The sequence below is a fragment of the Schistocerca piceifrons genome, chromosome 5 (genome assembly GCF_021461385.2).
Source record: "Schistocerca piceifrons isolate TAMUIC-IGC-003096 chromosome 5, iqSchPice1.1, whole genome shotgun sequence".
NCBI lineage: Eukaryota > Metazoa > Arthropoda > Insecta > Orthoptera > Acrididae > Schistocerca > Schistocerca piceifrons.
Window position 1 is genome coordinate 679,697,726 of NC_060142.1, and position 15,764 is coordinate 679,713,489.

At 42.0% G+C, this 15,764-nt stretch overlaps 1 protein-coding gene across 1 annotated transcript in view; it reads left to right on the top strand.

Annotated features, from left to right (window-relative positions):
* The window catches only part of LOC124798585 (neuronal acetylcholine receptor subunit alpha-10-like), a 224,888-nt gene that overhangs the window by 29,499 nt on the left and 179,625 nt on the right, over nt 1-15,764 (top strand). The gene's annotated exons all lie outside the window — the stretch shown is intronic.

A 15,764-nucleotide genomic window follows, 5' to 3' on the forward strand; every position in this document is an offset into this window, starting at 1 on the left:
AAGGGACTGAACTATACTGGATTCCATGTTTCTGTAGGAATCAGTGCGTGCTCTACACAACAGAGGAGCATCAATGGGAGCCGTGGAAGTCGGTAGTCGAACTCAGCTACAAACAGCGGTGTGAGACCAACAATAGCTCACAGTGTGGCAGGAGTCCAGGCAACACGGGGGTGAAACTCATACAGGGAGTTCGGGGCTGCCAGACCATTTGGAGTGCTGCAAGTTTATCAGTCCACCTTCTCACTTTCTTGTTGGCTGGTTATTAGTCTTCCATGATTGTTTTCGATACATAGTTAACGGAAGCTCGTTTCACCGTATTGGGCTTCTGATTACGACTGCTTATGTGTACTGCACTCTTTGAATTGCGTTGTAAATATGTTACTCGTATTCTGATTGATTCTACTCGCATCTGTTAATATTGGGAGGTTAATTGATTTAATCTTCGGTTTTGTTTCACACAAAACAGAAGCTGGTTTCATCATATGATATTCTGTGGACTTTTGTGTATTTGTTATTGCGTTCGAATCTCTGTGTCAACTGCCCGATTTAAGTGCATGCAAAGTATATAGCTTTTATTCTGCTTTATTTTGTGTGCATCTGTTTTCCATACTTTCTCGCATTTAATGGAGAACTCCATGTTAGCAGGTTTTGAAAGTAATGGTATTCAACTTTATTACATTTTGGAAGAAATAAGTATGTAATTGCGCTTTGAATAGTGTTTCTTCTTGCCATTGAGTGTCATGCATTTCTCGGTGTTTTACTGAATATGAATGTAGATGTAGATCAGTATGCTTTGTATTCTTGGTGATTAGTGCATTCTTCCTTGCAAATGCTAAAAATGTGTCAGTAATCAGGTAAGTGTTTCCATACGATATTAACAGGTACTACAAACAGTACATTTTAGTAGAAGTCGATGAAAATTTTGATGGCCTCCATTAAATGCCGTAGTACGAAAAACGAATTCCTGTAAGCTTTCCACCTTTTCAGAGATTAAGCTACAGGCGAAGTCAGCGATATAACTTGCTACCTATACCGTTTATCTTTTAATATTTGCCGGCCGTTGTGGCCGAATGGTTCTAGGCGCTTCAGTCCGTAACCGCGCTGCAGCTACGGTCGCAGGTTCGAATCCAGCCTCGGGCATGGATGTGTGTGATGTCTTTAGGTTAGTTAGGTTTAAGTAGTTCTAAGTCTAGAGGGCTGAGGACTTCTGATGTTAAGTCCCATAGTGCTCAGAGCCATCTGATTTTTTTAAATATTTATTTTTATGAAAGTAAATCTGATTTCCTCTGCTTTTTCTGTCTTTGCTGTAGGCGGTTAGTTTGTAGTATTAATGATTTAAAAAGAATATATGATTCAGTGCTTCTTAGCTAATCTCCTTTAGTAATAGTTAGACGTAATATAATTAAACTCTTCGGTCAATTTTTTCGCAATTTCGGCCAACCAGCGAATATTGAATATCTTTGTTTTATTTGTTAGGACTTACTCAAGTTATAATGTGTAAGCAATTTTTTGTCTTGGTTTCATGAAATAGGTCGTTGAAGGGTAATTTACTTTAAACCAAATTTCTTTTTAGTTACTTTGCTTTGTTTTGTCTCTTTTATTTGAGATTTCAGCGCCGCCAATTCGACGTAAGTGAACGATTGTCAGCAATAAATACAAGTCCCCAGTGAATTAAAACATTCATCAACAAAAAGGACAACCAAAAGGCGGCAGCTGTGGCCGAGCGGTTCTAGGCGCTTCAGTCAGGAATCGCGCTGCTGCTACGGTCGTAGGTTCGAATCCTATCTCGGGCATGGATGTGTGTGATGTCGTTAGCTTAGTTAGGTTTAAGTAGTTCTACGTTCTAGGGGACTGACGACCTCAGATGTTAAGTCCCATAGTGTTTAGAGCCATTTGAACCTTTTTTCTTTTTTGACAAACAAAAAAAAAAACCTAGGCCGAGCTGATTGTACGATAGTCCGCGTCCATATCTGCCTTTGCTATCTTAGAAATTGTGTGGATGATGTTTTTCTGAAAGTATGACGGTACTACACCAGTCTCGTAGACTCTACACGCCAACTTGAATAGTCATTTGGTTACCACTTCTCTCACAGATTGTAGAAATTCTAATGGAGGGTTGTCTATCCTTTCTGCCTTATTCGGTCCCAGATCTTCCAGAGCAGTTTTAAATACTGACTCTTATACTGGACCTCCTATTTATTATACAGGGTGTTACAAAAAGGTACGGCCAAACTTTCAGGAAACATTCCTCACACACGAATAAAGAAAAGATGTTATGTGAACATGTGTCCGGAAACGCTTAATTTCCATGTTAGAGCTCATTTTAGTATCGTCAGTACGTACTGTACTTCCTCGATTCACCGCCAGTTGGCCCAATTGAAGGAAGGTAATGTTGACTTCGGTGCTTGTGTTGACATGCCACTCATTGCTCTACAGTGCTAGCATCAAGCACATCAGTATGTAGCACCAACAGGTTAGTGTTCATCACGAACGTGGTTTTGCAGTCAGTGCAATGTTTACAAATGCGTAGTTGGCAGATGCCCATTTGATGTATGGACTGGGACGGGGCAATAGCCGTGGCGCGGTACGTTTGTATCGAGACAGATTTCCAGAGCGAAGGTGTCCCGACAGGAAGACGTTCGAAGCAATTGATCGGCGTCTTAGGGAGCACGGAACATTCCAGCCTATGACTCGCGACTGGGGAAGACCTAGAATGACGAGGACACCTGCAATGGACGAGGCAATTCTTCGTGCAGTTGACGATAACCCTAACGTCAGCGTCAGAGAAGTTGCTGCTGTACAAGATAACGTTGACCACGTCACTGTATGGAGAGTGCTACGGGAGAACCAGTTGTTTCCGTACCATGTACAGCGTGTGCAGATACTATCAGCAGCTGATTGGCCTCCACGGGTACACTGCTGCGAATGGTTAATCCAACAATGTGTCAATCCTCATTTCAGTGCAAATGTTCTCTTGACGGATGGGGCTTCATTCCAATGTGATCAAATTGTAAATTTTCACAATCAACATGTGTGGGCTGACGAGAATCCGCACGCAATTGTGCAATCACGTCATCAACACAGATTTTCTGTGAAAGTTTGGGCAGGCATTGTTGGTGATGTCTTGATTGGGCCCCATGTTCTTCCACCTACGCTCAATGGAGCACGTTATCATGATTTCATACGGGATACTCTACCTGTGCTGCTAGAACATGTGCCTTTACAAGTACGACACAACATGTGGTTCATGCACGATGGAGCTCCTGCACATTTCAGTCGAAGTGTTCGTACGGTTCTCAGCAACAGATTCGGTGACCGATGGATTGGTAGAGGCGGGACCAATTCCATGGCCTCCACGCTCTCCTGACCTCAACCCTCTTGACTTTCATTTATGGGGGCATTTGAAAGCTCTTATCTACGCAACCCCAGTACCAAATGTAGAGACTCTTCGTGCTCGTATTGTGGACGGCTGTGATACAATACGCCATTCTCCAGGACTGCATCAGCGCATCAGGGATTCAATGCGACGGAGGGTGGATGCATGTATCCTCGCTAACGGAGGACATTTTGAACATTTCCTGTAACAAAGTGTCTGAAGTCACACCGGTACTTTCTGTTGCTGTGTGTTTCCATTCCATGATTAATGTGATTTGAAGAGAAGTAATAAAATGAGCTCTAACATGGAAAGTAAGCGTTTCCGGACGCATGTCTACGTAACATATTTTCTTTCTTTGTGTGTGAGGAATGTTTCCTGAAAGTTTGGCCGTACCTTTTTGTAACACCCTATCTATCGACTCCAATTTCTTCCTCTATGACGTCAATGGACAAGTCCCCCTCGTCGTAGACTCTTTCCGCCCATCCGCGCTCTACTGTGCGCTTAACAACGGAATTCCCATTCCGCTCTTAATGTTATCACTCTTACTTTTAATTTCAGTGACGTTTGTCTTGACTTTCTACATTCTGAGTCAGTCCTCCCGACTGTCATTTCTTTCCGATTCCTTCACATATTTCCTGCAGCTTTCTCGCCTTGCCTGAGCTGCACTACCTGTTTATTTCACTCCTAAGGCAATTATATTGCTATATTCCTGTCTTACCCTGAACATTTTTTACATTTCCTTCTTTCCTCGAGCAACTGAAGTATTTCTTCTGTTACCGAAAGTTTGCAGTTACCTTTGTTGCGCTTACGTTTTGCTATCCAACATCTGTGATTGCTCTTTTAGGGATGTCCACTGCACTTCAACTGAATTACCTAGTCTGGTATTCCTTATCGCAACATTCACATACTTACAAGGAGACGGCACGAGCGTGGGGTCCGGGATTTGTCCGAAATTTTGTGTGGTGAAAGAGGACCCCGAACACCTCACGTGGTTAAAATATTAGGACGCACTACCCGGAAAATCCCGGGAAAAATCGATCCAAAGTTTCTTAGGTGTCTTATGAGTATATAATGATAGTCTATTGCCGAGCCACTGTCTGGCCTAGATGTTTAGGGCTTGGATTATTACCCCAGAGGTCTCGGGTTCCATTCTTCCTGTGGCACTTTTTTCTTCTGTTTCATTTTCTTTTGTTATTCCACCAATTATTCAGAAAGTTTGCCAAACCTACATTATCTTTAACAAATTAGTTACATTATTGAATAAAAATTCCGAGGCATGTTCCCTTTTTTAAAGCAGTGACCATCGGCTGTTGGTAGCCACCCTGAGAGAGAAAAAAGATAGGAGGGCAACAGACATACAGGAGAAAAGGTTGAAGACATGGATGCTGAAAGAGGATGAACGGAGGACCCAGTACCAGACACTGATCAGGAAGAAGCTGCCAAAGGAAGATCAGAGAACAGTGGAAGAAGAATGGGGAGATTTTAAGAGGGCTCTAGTTGAGGCAGCTGAGACTGTGTGCGGAAGAACTAGCACAAAGAGGAGAAGTAAGGAAACCCCATGGTGGAACAACATATGTAAAGAGGCAGTACTTCGAAAGAACAAAGCCTTCAGAGAATGGTTCCAGACCCGAACAGAGGAAGCTAGGGTAAAATATAAGGGAAGCAAGAAAGCGGCACAGACCATAGTAAGGGCGGAGAAGAAGAAGTGTATGTAAAAATGGACAAGAATGTTAGAAGAGAACAGTGAAGGGAACAAAAAAGTACTTTACACCATGGTAAGAAATAAGAGGAACGATAGAAGCGAGTGCCTGAGGATCATGGATAATAATGGAAGAGTTGTGGAGGAAATGCATGAGCTCAAAAAGATTTGGAAGGAGTACTTTGAAGATCTGTTGAAAGCCGCCAAGCGGGTAACTAACAGCGATGGAGAGCCTAAGGCAGCAGACGATTATAATAGTGGGGAAATTGATTATCTAACTTGGAATGAAGTGGAAGAAGCCATAAAGAGGATGAAAGGGAGCAAGGCACCAGGTTGGGACGAAGTAACAGTGGATATGATGCGAGCAGCAGGAGAAGTAGGAACCCAGTGGCTATACAGAGTGCTGAGGGTGGTGTGGAAGGAGAACAGAATTCCTGAGGATTGGAAGAAAGGAATTATAGTCCCGATCTTCAAGAAAGGGGATAAAAGGAGATGTGAGAACTACAGAGGAATCACCCTGCTATGCCACTGTGGAAAAATCTATGAAAAGATCCTGGAGAAGAGAATAAGAAACAGTATTGAAAGTAGACTGCAAGAGGAGCAGTATGGTTTCAGACCGGGAAGATCAACAACGGACCTCATATTTGCGGTAAGGCAACTGCAGGAAAGGCACTATGAGTACGGGAAGGACTTAATCATGGCCTTTTTAGATATTGAGAAGGCGTATGACTGTATCTATAGGGACAAGCTCTGGGATGTGCTGAACGCAAAAGGGATAGATGAAGAGATAACACGAAAAGTCAGAAAAATGTATGAGGGAAGTGAGAGTTGTGTGAAAGTGGGGAGGGAACGTACTGCATGGTTCAAGCTGGAAAATGGGCTGCGACAGGGAAGTGCACTTTCGCCTTTATTGTTTATTATTGTTATGGATGAAATCCTACAGCAAGTATCAGATGCAATTGGAGATCATAAAATGAAAGCAGTGCTTTTTGCCGATGACCTGATGTTATGGGGAAATTGCGAGAAGGAGGTGCAAGAGCAGTTAGATGTATGGGAGGCAACGGCAGCACAATATGGAATGCATTTCTCTGCAAAGAAAAGTGAAATAATTGTCACAACAAGGAAGAAGAATAGGCCAAATGTGGATATAACTTGTGGAGGGGAAAAACTACAAGTGGTAGAGAACTTCAAGTACCTGGGAAGCATGATTGAAAGTAAGGGGGGAAACGCAATGGAAATAAATGAAAGGTGCAGAAAAGCAGGGCAGTTCTTCAAATGCATCAGGGGGCTTATTTGGAGCAAGGAGGTGCCACAGAAATCCAAGGGAATTATATACCGAACCTACTTTGTCCCCATATTGGCATACGGAAGTGAGACATGGGTAATGCACAAAAGCGACAAAAGTAGAATACAAGCTAGTGAAATGAAGTTCCAGAGGAGCAGGTTGAGTGTAACAAGACGAGACAGATTGCGAAATGTGTATGTGAGGGAAAGACTAAAGGAGGAACCAGTACAGGACAGGATAGAAAAATCAAGACTGCAGTGGTATGGACACATGAAGAGAATGGATGAGGGAAGAACTCCAAAGGGGGTGTTTGATCTGCAACTGGAGGGGAAGAGGCCCAGGGGAAGACCAAGAGATAGATGGGTGAAGGGAGTGAAGGAATGTGTGACGAGAAGAGGAGAGAACTGGACGAAGGTGGAAGAGGGGGAATGGTGGAAAGACAGAACACGATGGAGAGGCTTGTGTTCCCGACAGACCCAGCCAGTGGCTGGAAACTGTCCAAGATGATGATGATGATGATGATTGAATAAAAATTATTTTCGTTTTGTCCAACAACACAATTCATGGCGGTGGGTTTTCCATTTTCATTGTAAAGTATATACAGAGAATCACTGGGTTTTTAATCAGAATAACAAATTCTGATTGGGAAACATTCAGTCTTTATACATATAATAATAATAAACAAGAACCGCAGTGGTAATTACCATGAAAACAAACAAAGCAATAATTTTTGCGACATCTTGCACAACATACAAAAGCTGATTTTCTACCATCACAGGGCGTTTGCAATAAATCTGCCTCATTAACATTTACGAAAATGTTTTGAGTTTCTGATAATTTTGAGGCAAACCAGGCATATTGAATCATGTCTTGGAATATTGGTGACGATAACTGATGGTGAATAATAGAATGAATTTTATACAGTCTTCCCGGGAATTAATTTGACGATTCTCCTGTAACAATGCGCTGCAATTTTGCAAGCAACAGAAGGAAAAAAAAGTGCCGGAGGAGGAATCGAACCCGAGACCTCTGGCGTAGGGGTCCGACCGCTAACCATATACGCCAGAGGGCGGCTAGCAATAGATTAACATTTTATACTCATAGGGCACCTAAGAAACTCTGGATCGATTTTTCTCGGGATTTTCCGAGTAGCGCGTCCTAATATTTTAACCACGCGAGGTGTTAGGGGTCCTCTTTCACCACACAAAATTTCGGACAAATCCCGGACCCCACGGTCGTGCCGTCTCCTTGTTAGCGAACTTCAAGCGTGTCTTATCGTTCCTCGGTATTTCACTTCCTTCGACACTATTTTACTGGACGGTTCTCTTAAATTTCAGACTACTCTTTATCACTATTAAATTGTGAACTGAGTCTATACGTGCTCCTGGGTATGCCTCACAATATCTGATTTTCGAATCTCTGTCTTACCATGACGTAGTCCAGCTGGAATCTTCCCGTGTCTCCGTGTATTTTCCAAGTAAATTTCCTCCTCTTTTGTTTCTTGAACAGATTATTCATTACCATCTGAAATTTATTGCAGAACTCTATCATTCTTTCTTCTCCATTGTTCCTACTGCCAAGACCATACTCGCCCGTCACCCTTTCTTCTATTCCTTCCCTTACAACTGCGTACGAATTCCCATGATTATTAGGTTGTCACCTCTCTTAACATACTGAACCACTAGATCAATATCCTCATATATTTTCTCTGTCGCCTCATCTTCTGCATACGACGGTGGCATATATTCTTGATCTATCGTTTGGTTTGCTGTCGAATGTGATGAGACAACCCTATCACTGAACTGTTCACGGTAGGTCACCTCAATCCCAATTCCTATTCGTAACGAATGCTACATCCATTATATCGTTTTCTGTAGCTGTTAATATCACCCTTTACTCGTCTTTCCATTTCACTTCACCGACCACCACTATATCTACATTGATCCGTTGCATTCCTTTTTCGGATTTTCATGCTATCCTACTACGTTCAAACTTCTAACATTCAGAGCTCCGAGTTACAATATCGTTGGTTATGCGATCTTTTTCTCACCTCCCCCTTGGCAGTCTCGTGCCGAAGATCCGAGTGGGTGACTAGCCTGTAATCTGTTGGCAAAGGGGAGATCATCATGATACTTTTTCAATTACGTATGCTGCGGACACACATTGTGTGTCTTTAGTGCAGTATCTTCCATTGCCTTCTGCATCTTCACGCCGCTGGTCACTGCAGATTCTTCGGCCTTTAACAGGTGGTTTGCCACACCAAGGCCAAGCGGATGTCCTGAAACTCGGTCCTTTCCTCTTTCCTGTCCGACAAGGGCACTGGCAGAACGAAGGTGACTTCTTATGCCGGAAGTCTTCTGGCGCCATAGCCGACTTGCTGAAGACTTTTACTCAAAACTTAAGCAATGGCTTGGTTAAAAAGACGCTACCCTTAGTTTCGTTTCTTTTTTTTTGTCTCTTCATGATATGTTTAGCACAGTATTTGGAAATATTTTGAATAAAGCCCATACAAGTGTTGTATAATATGCTGAAGCTAATTGGCAGATACTGTTAATTTTTAAAACTAGCTATAAAACTTGTTGACGGTTAAGCCCTATTTTGTCGCTTGTGCGCCATCTTGTATCTTGAAACAGAAGAAAGTATTCTAACATGGAACACGTGATATTTGCAAATGAACTGAGTTTCTTTAATGTTTCAACGATTTAATCTTTCAGGAAAATGGAAATTTGTGTTGGTCTCCAGTAGCTGCTGTTTCAAAATGTTTTTAAATCTGATTTTTAGCTAATGTTTCTACTTAATATGGTTTCACTTACTGAATATTAGCCTATTGTAGAGTATTAATGCAACAAATAGTCTGCTAAATACAGTGTTGACAGTATTTTCTCGACTGCAACACTTTTCAATTACAATAGAAAACGTTTTCTGCAGTATACGACCATTTTTTCACATTTGGAAAAATTTTTCTTTTCCAGAGTAACTTTTGTAACTCCAGAAAAAGACTAAAGCACACAGAAAGTGAATATTGCAATTTAAGAATGGATTAGAAAATGATTAAACTTCTATTACAGAATTGGCTAGAAGGGAAAGTCTAAAATGTGTTGGATGGTACATCACTGTCCACTGCAGGGTACTAATCTGAGTATTTTGAGATGAGGAAAAAAACGATCGGAGTTGTACATGTAAGGACTTAACGGTATCTTGAATGAACTGAGCGTGTCACACTCGTGTTTCCAAACGGCTTATATTTAATTACAACTAACGCCCTATCGGTGGCACTGCTTTGAAAACCAATACGCAATCTACTGGGGTGTGGCCACGGTGGAGTTTACCGATAGCGGCCACAGGTGGAGCACTTTTCGTTACATGAAATTGCAGGCAGGAGTCTAACCTCCACTGTTACAGGATGTACCGTAGTGCCCAGAGCTGAACGGATCTAAGTTTCACGACAGTCTTCATCCTAATTGAAAGCAATTTATCGCAGGGGATAGAAACATACAAGAAACCAACGTTGAGGTGGTTAAGATTCTGTATAAAAAAGCTGTACATGCAGTGGAATATGAGGCGGCGGTGTTGGACTGTTTTGGAGAATATTCATCAATATGTGCACGTCAAGGGGCCTTTGAAACGCACTCTTCGAAGTATAGAGTACGGAGACGACGCAGGGGACAACCATGACACTGCTATACTAATTGACGAATGAAAGAAATGAGTTTAATGGTTTTTAACCCACAAATCAGCTCCCGCGCAGTACTGAACTTCCTACCGTTTATATTTTTCACTTATGGTGGGAGGCACCCACATGCCTTGCTCATACTGTGGCATCAAGCAGTCAAGCCTGCAAGATGAGTGGTCTGCCAAGCGAGTAGATTCATTCTTATTTATCGAGTAACATGAACTCTCGTACTCACAATTAAGTTACAAATTATCCTCCTATATGAATAATACGCAACGGAAACGCACATCTGACTATCAGTAATTTACAGAACTCTGACTGTTCACTACGCACTGGCAATACCACATTTTCTTTTTTTATTTAACGGCTTTTATCAACACCTGGCCATCGCACTGAATATGAGTGGCGCACACATTATAAATTCTGGATATCACGACAACATACAGTTCGAAAGAAAAGGACACCAATCTTTTTCTTTTCACTATCTTATTTATTCCGATAAATTCTATAACCTAAACACACAAATTCTATGACCTACAAGAATAACACATGAGAAATTCCGCACAGTGGGCATGGCTTTACATTGGTGAATCTCTTTCTTATGGTCTCGTAATTATTTAACGCTACAGTGCACATTCTGGATAGGGTGGTGGATCTTTTATTATATCTCACACTTCGACTCTCACAATCATCATCACGAAACTTTCCTCCAGACCAAGCGGTACAAAAGGAACACGCATAACCCACTACCTCTGAAACTACCTTGCTACTCTCCCATGAAAACCACACATACTTCAATTACATGACATACACCACACTACAACATGAAATACAACACAGGGAATAGTCACAACATTATCACTTTCAGCTTTCCCACTTCAATTAATATTTATCCCAGTTTCACACGACACTGCCCCACTTCGTAATTCTACTTTCCTACTATGAACTCTGGAGATATATGCACGTCTTCCTGTTCAATGCAAGCCAAGTGGCGTTGCTGGATAGACGACTGACTCACCTTGTTTCTCACTCAGAGTATTATAGTTTGAATCAAGCGTCACACGGAAACATATCTCGCAAAGTAATATTAAGAACATATTCATCACACACACGAGTCCTCAACTGATACCATGGATGAGTACTTCTCTTTATCCTTTGTCTCATACACAGATTGAGACTCACACAGTACTCACCACGTGGAAGTACTCGTCTCTAATTTCAAGTCCTGCACACGCTATTTCTTAAATATTTCAACTGATAGTACACATGCTAGTAATTCAGCTTAATTTAAGCACACGGAAGTATTTCAACTTATTGCTGCACGTGGTTTAATTGTGACCGTTGGTCACTTCCGAAGATTACTACGATCCCATTAATATTACCTGCCTGACATTTAATTCTCCCCACAAAAGTTCATGAAATAGAGAAATTATTATTTCAAACTACTCTTAAATATTCCACATGCATACCATGTCTCCACTCTTTTGTCTTTATGGAGCACACCTAAGACAGACCTTAACAGCACAAGATCCAGCGGCAGAGTGCTGAAATATGGCCGTTCTTCAGGTTCTCTCGCACCTCTGCCGAAGTGGGGGAGCACCTTGCTACCGTATTGGTCAGCCACATTTCAGGCTCTCAAAGCTCAGGTAAATTTCATCTCTTTGGTCCCACCAAAGGTGGCCAAAGGATCGACTGAAAGATGATCATATATTCACATTCACTATCTGCAGTTAGCAGACGACCATAAATTCATTCATTTCACAGATCTCACCAAACTGGATGTAGGGATTTACTTTGTGGGAGTGCACATGTGATCAATTAAATAAATAAATTATCATTCTTTCCCACACTGGTATCCGGCTTCGCTGTATTAATTAAAATTGAGTTATTTTACAAAAAAAGTGTTGTTGTGACAAAAATAATGAAGTATGTTGTACCTATTTTCAATGTCGGGCGGTACTGCACCCTTTCAATGGTGTCTCCCTCAACAATAGAGGTGTGTTCAATTGCCGCAGTAGTCGCGTATGGAGTGTTTAGATTTCTTATATCACGCTTGTATCACATCAGCAGCAACGATTTTCAAACAGTTAGTTAGAATTGTACCACATCAGCTAGTATGATGTAACCTGCTGCAAAACCGTTCGTACAGCACACTTTACTAAGTGCTCAGTCAGGGTGTGTTGTTAGATTGGTTGAAGACTGTACATCTTGTCGTCTGCGGGAGTATGTGGTTCCCATACGTCCGTGCGCCGGCCGGAGTGGCCGAGCGGTTCTAGGCGTTACAGTCTGGAACGGCGCGACCGCTACGGTCGCAGGTTCGAATCCTGCCTCGGGCATGGATGTGTGTGATATCCTTAGGTTAGTTAGGTTTAAGTAGTTGTAAGTTCTAGGGGACTGATGACCTCAGAAGTTGAGTCCTATAGTGCTCAGAGCCATTTAAACCAAGTCCGTGCACTACGCCACTTCGACATTAATGTCATTGCACGCCTGCAATCAGATATCAGTATCATTCCATTTGAAGTGTAGGTCAAGTCCCATAATCAGCATTGTCTCCGCATCTCATTTCTACAAATGTAGGAAATGCAAATAGAAAACCGAGCGCGGTGGCGCAGTGGTTAGACACTGGACTCGCATTCGGGAGGACGACGGTTCAATCCCGCGTCCGGCCATCCTGATTTAGGTTTTCCGTGATTTCCCTAAATCGCTCCAGGCAAATGCCGGGATGGTTTCTTTCAAAAGGGCACGGCCGACTTCCTTCCCCGTCCTTCCCTCATCCGATGAGACCGATGACCTCGCTGTCTGGTCTCCTTCCACAAACCAACCAACCAACCAACCAAATCGAAATATACGATATTATTTCTTCTCGTCCGTACATCTGGAACCACGACTGGAAAGCGACACAGGAATGTATGGCTAGTAGCTCTGCAGCGGATCTAGCTTATTAACGAAATTAAAGAGCAGAGATGCCATTTCAGTTCTCACTAACCTCAATAACGTGCGATGCGACTGCAAATAGTGCACATTGTGTGCAGACCGTGCCGCTACACGCATTATCGATGAATCAGTTCATAGGGAAAGTACATGAATCGGAGCTTGGAGACGCAATTCTAACCTAGCGCGACGATAATACTCCTGGGCGCCGACTCAACTCTGACTGAACTGTGCACAGGTTAGCTTCAAAAAGGGCAAGGTTTCTCCCTCGTAAATTATCGGAAATGTTCGGCGGATTCCTGGTAGCAATGCCAGTTGTTTCGAAAATTTAAATGTTTACCTCATTGTTTTACATACTTCCACTATACCGTCCACTTAAATATACTTTGTACTACTTCGCAAACTCGTAATTAGCATCTTTCCGCGGTTTTACAGTACTTTCGTCGGAGCTGCTTTCAATGAGATGTTACTAGTTCGAAACCTCAGCCCCGACCCCCCTAGATCACACCAAAGGCTTTGTTCCCAGCATAGATTGGCGTGGGCCTGCATTTTTCTGATTGGCCGACATCACAAACAGCAAATCAGGTTGCAGTATTATCCCGCGCTAACCCGCGCTTTACATCAATGACCAATCATAGTAAAACATTTCTTTTTTGGTAATTGCTAAATAAATAAATTTAGAAAAGTATCAAATATAAAATTACTTCTTCTGAAATTACCGATTAATTTGTGTTCTACTCACGATTTATTAGTACCATAAACTGACTACACATTTAATTATAGTAAATCCCCTGTATAGTTTAACTGGTACTTCGTGAATAAACAAAACAATTTTCATTTACTTCTGTTCTTCTTCTCTCATACAACGCTCACACTGCTAATTACTACACATATAAAACAATTATAATTATGCCAATACATTAAATATTAGTCAAACATAACTTTACAACATTGTTTTGACTTCGACTGCTGGCACTGTCCGTCAACTGCTGACCTCTGCCGCCTACTAGTACAACTCCGTGCAGCTCTGTAACTCAGGTCCATGTCAGCTGGTGGCATCTGTCGATGACTCATGCCTATAACGATATCGTCCTAACAAGTGACAGGAGCGATGCGAAGGCGCTACGCCTCAGTGTTTGATCACCTGCACTACAGCCGGTAATTGGCTCCCTCTGCGTTTCATCTCTGCTCACATTAACTACCCGCTACGAAGACAACATTTTCGCACAGACGACGAGCTACAAACGGGCGGGAAGCACAGGCGGCTACCTTATATGACGAGGTTATTGGAAAGTTGGTATAACTGTGCGACAGATGTCTTAGCTGGAGCGGGGACTATGTAGAGAAGTAGCTGGAAGTTAGAACCAACAGTCGCAAATAAAACATTCCTGATTTTCAATGTAGTCTCCATTTCGCTACTGATCGGAACTTACTTTCTGGACAAGCCTTGTATTTGAAGTATATTGCTTCTTCGTTCTGGATTCCGTAGAAATGTTGGAACATGTGAGGCAATACTGACCCTACGACTTATCTCAGAAGAAAGATTAAGGAAAGGCAAAAGAACGTTTCTAGCATTTGTAGACTTAGAGAAAGCTTTTGACAATGTTGACTGGAATACTCTCTTTCAAATTCTGAAAGTGGCAGGGGTAAAATACAGGGATCGAAAGGCTATTTACAATTTGTACAGAAACCAGATGGCAGTTATAAGAATCGAGGGGCATGAAAGTGAAGCAGTGGTTGGGAAGGGAGTGAGACAGGGTTGTAGCCTCTCCCCAATGTTATTCAATCTGTATATTGAGCAAGCAGCAAAGGAAACAAAAGAAAAGTTCGGAGTAGATATTAAAATCCATGGAGAAGAAATAAAAACTTTGAGGTTCGCCGATGACATCGTAATTCTGTCAGAGACAGCAAAGGACTTGGAAGAGCAGTTGAACTGAATGGACAGTGTATTAAAAGGAGCATATAAGATGAACATCAACAAAAGCAAAACGAGGATAATGGAATGTAGTCGAATTAAATCGGGTGATGCTGAGGGAATTAGATTAGGAAATGAGACACTTAAAGTAGTAAAGGAGTTTTGCTATTTGCGGAGCAAAATAACTGATGATGGTCGAAGTAGAGAGGATATAAAATGTAGACTGGCAATGGCAAGGAAATCGTTTCTGAAGAAGAGAAATTTGTTAACATCGAATATAGATTTAAGTGTCAGGAAGGCGTTTCTGAAAGTATTTCTATGGAGTGTAGCCATGTATGGAAGTGAAACATGGACGATAACTAGTTTGGACAAGAAGAGAATAGAAGCTTTCGAAATGTGGTGCTACAGAAGAATGCTGAAGATTAGATGGGTAGATCACATATCTAATGAGGAGGTATTGAATAGAATTGGGGATAAGAGGAGTTTGTGGCACAACGTGACTAGAAGAAGGGATCGGTTAGTAGGACATGTTTTGAGGCATCAAGGGATCACAAATTAGCATTGGAGGGCAGCGTGGAGGGTAAAAATAGGAGAGGGAGACCAAGAGATGAATACACTAAGCAGATTCAGAAGGATGTAGGTTGCAGTAGGTACTGGGAGATGAAGAAGCTTGCCCAGGATAGAGTAGCATGGAGAGCTGCATCGAAACAGTCTCAGGACTGAAGACCGTAATAACAACAACAACAACATTCTGGTCTTTGATAATCTACGGGAAGGGAAAAAATATGCAAATGAGGCAGCCGAATAATGCGTCGAAAAAGTGTAAAAGGAGAAAAAGTGTTTGATCCTTTTCTATTTTGACTCCAAAGGTCAAAGCTTATGGAG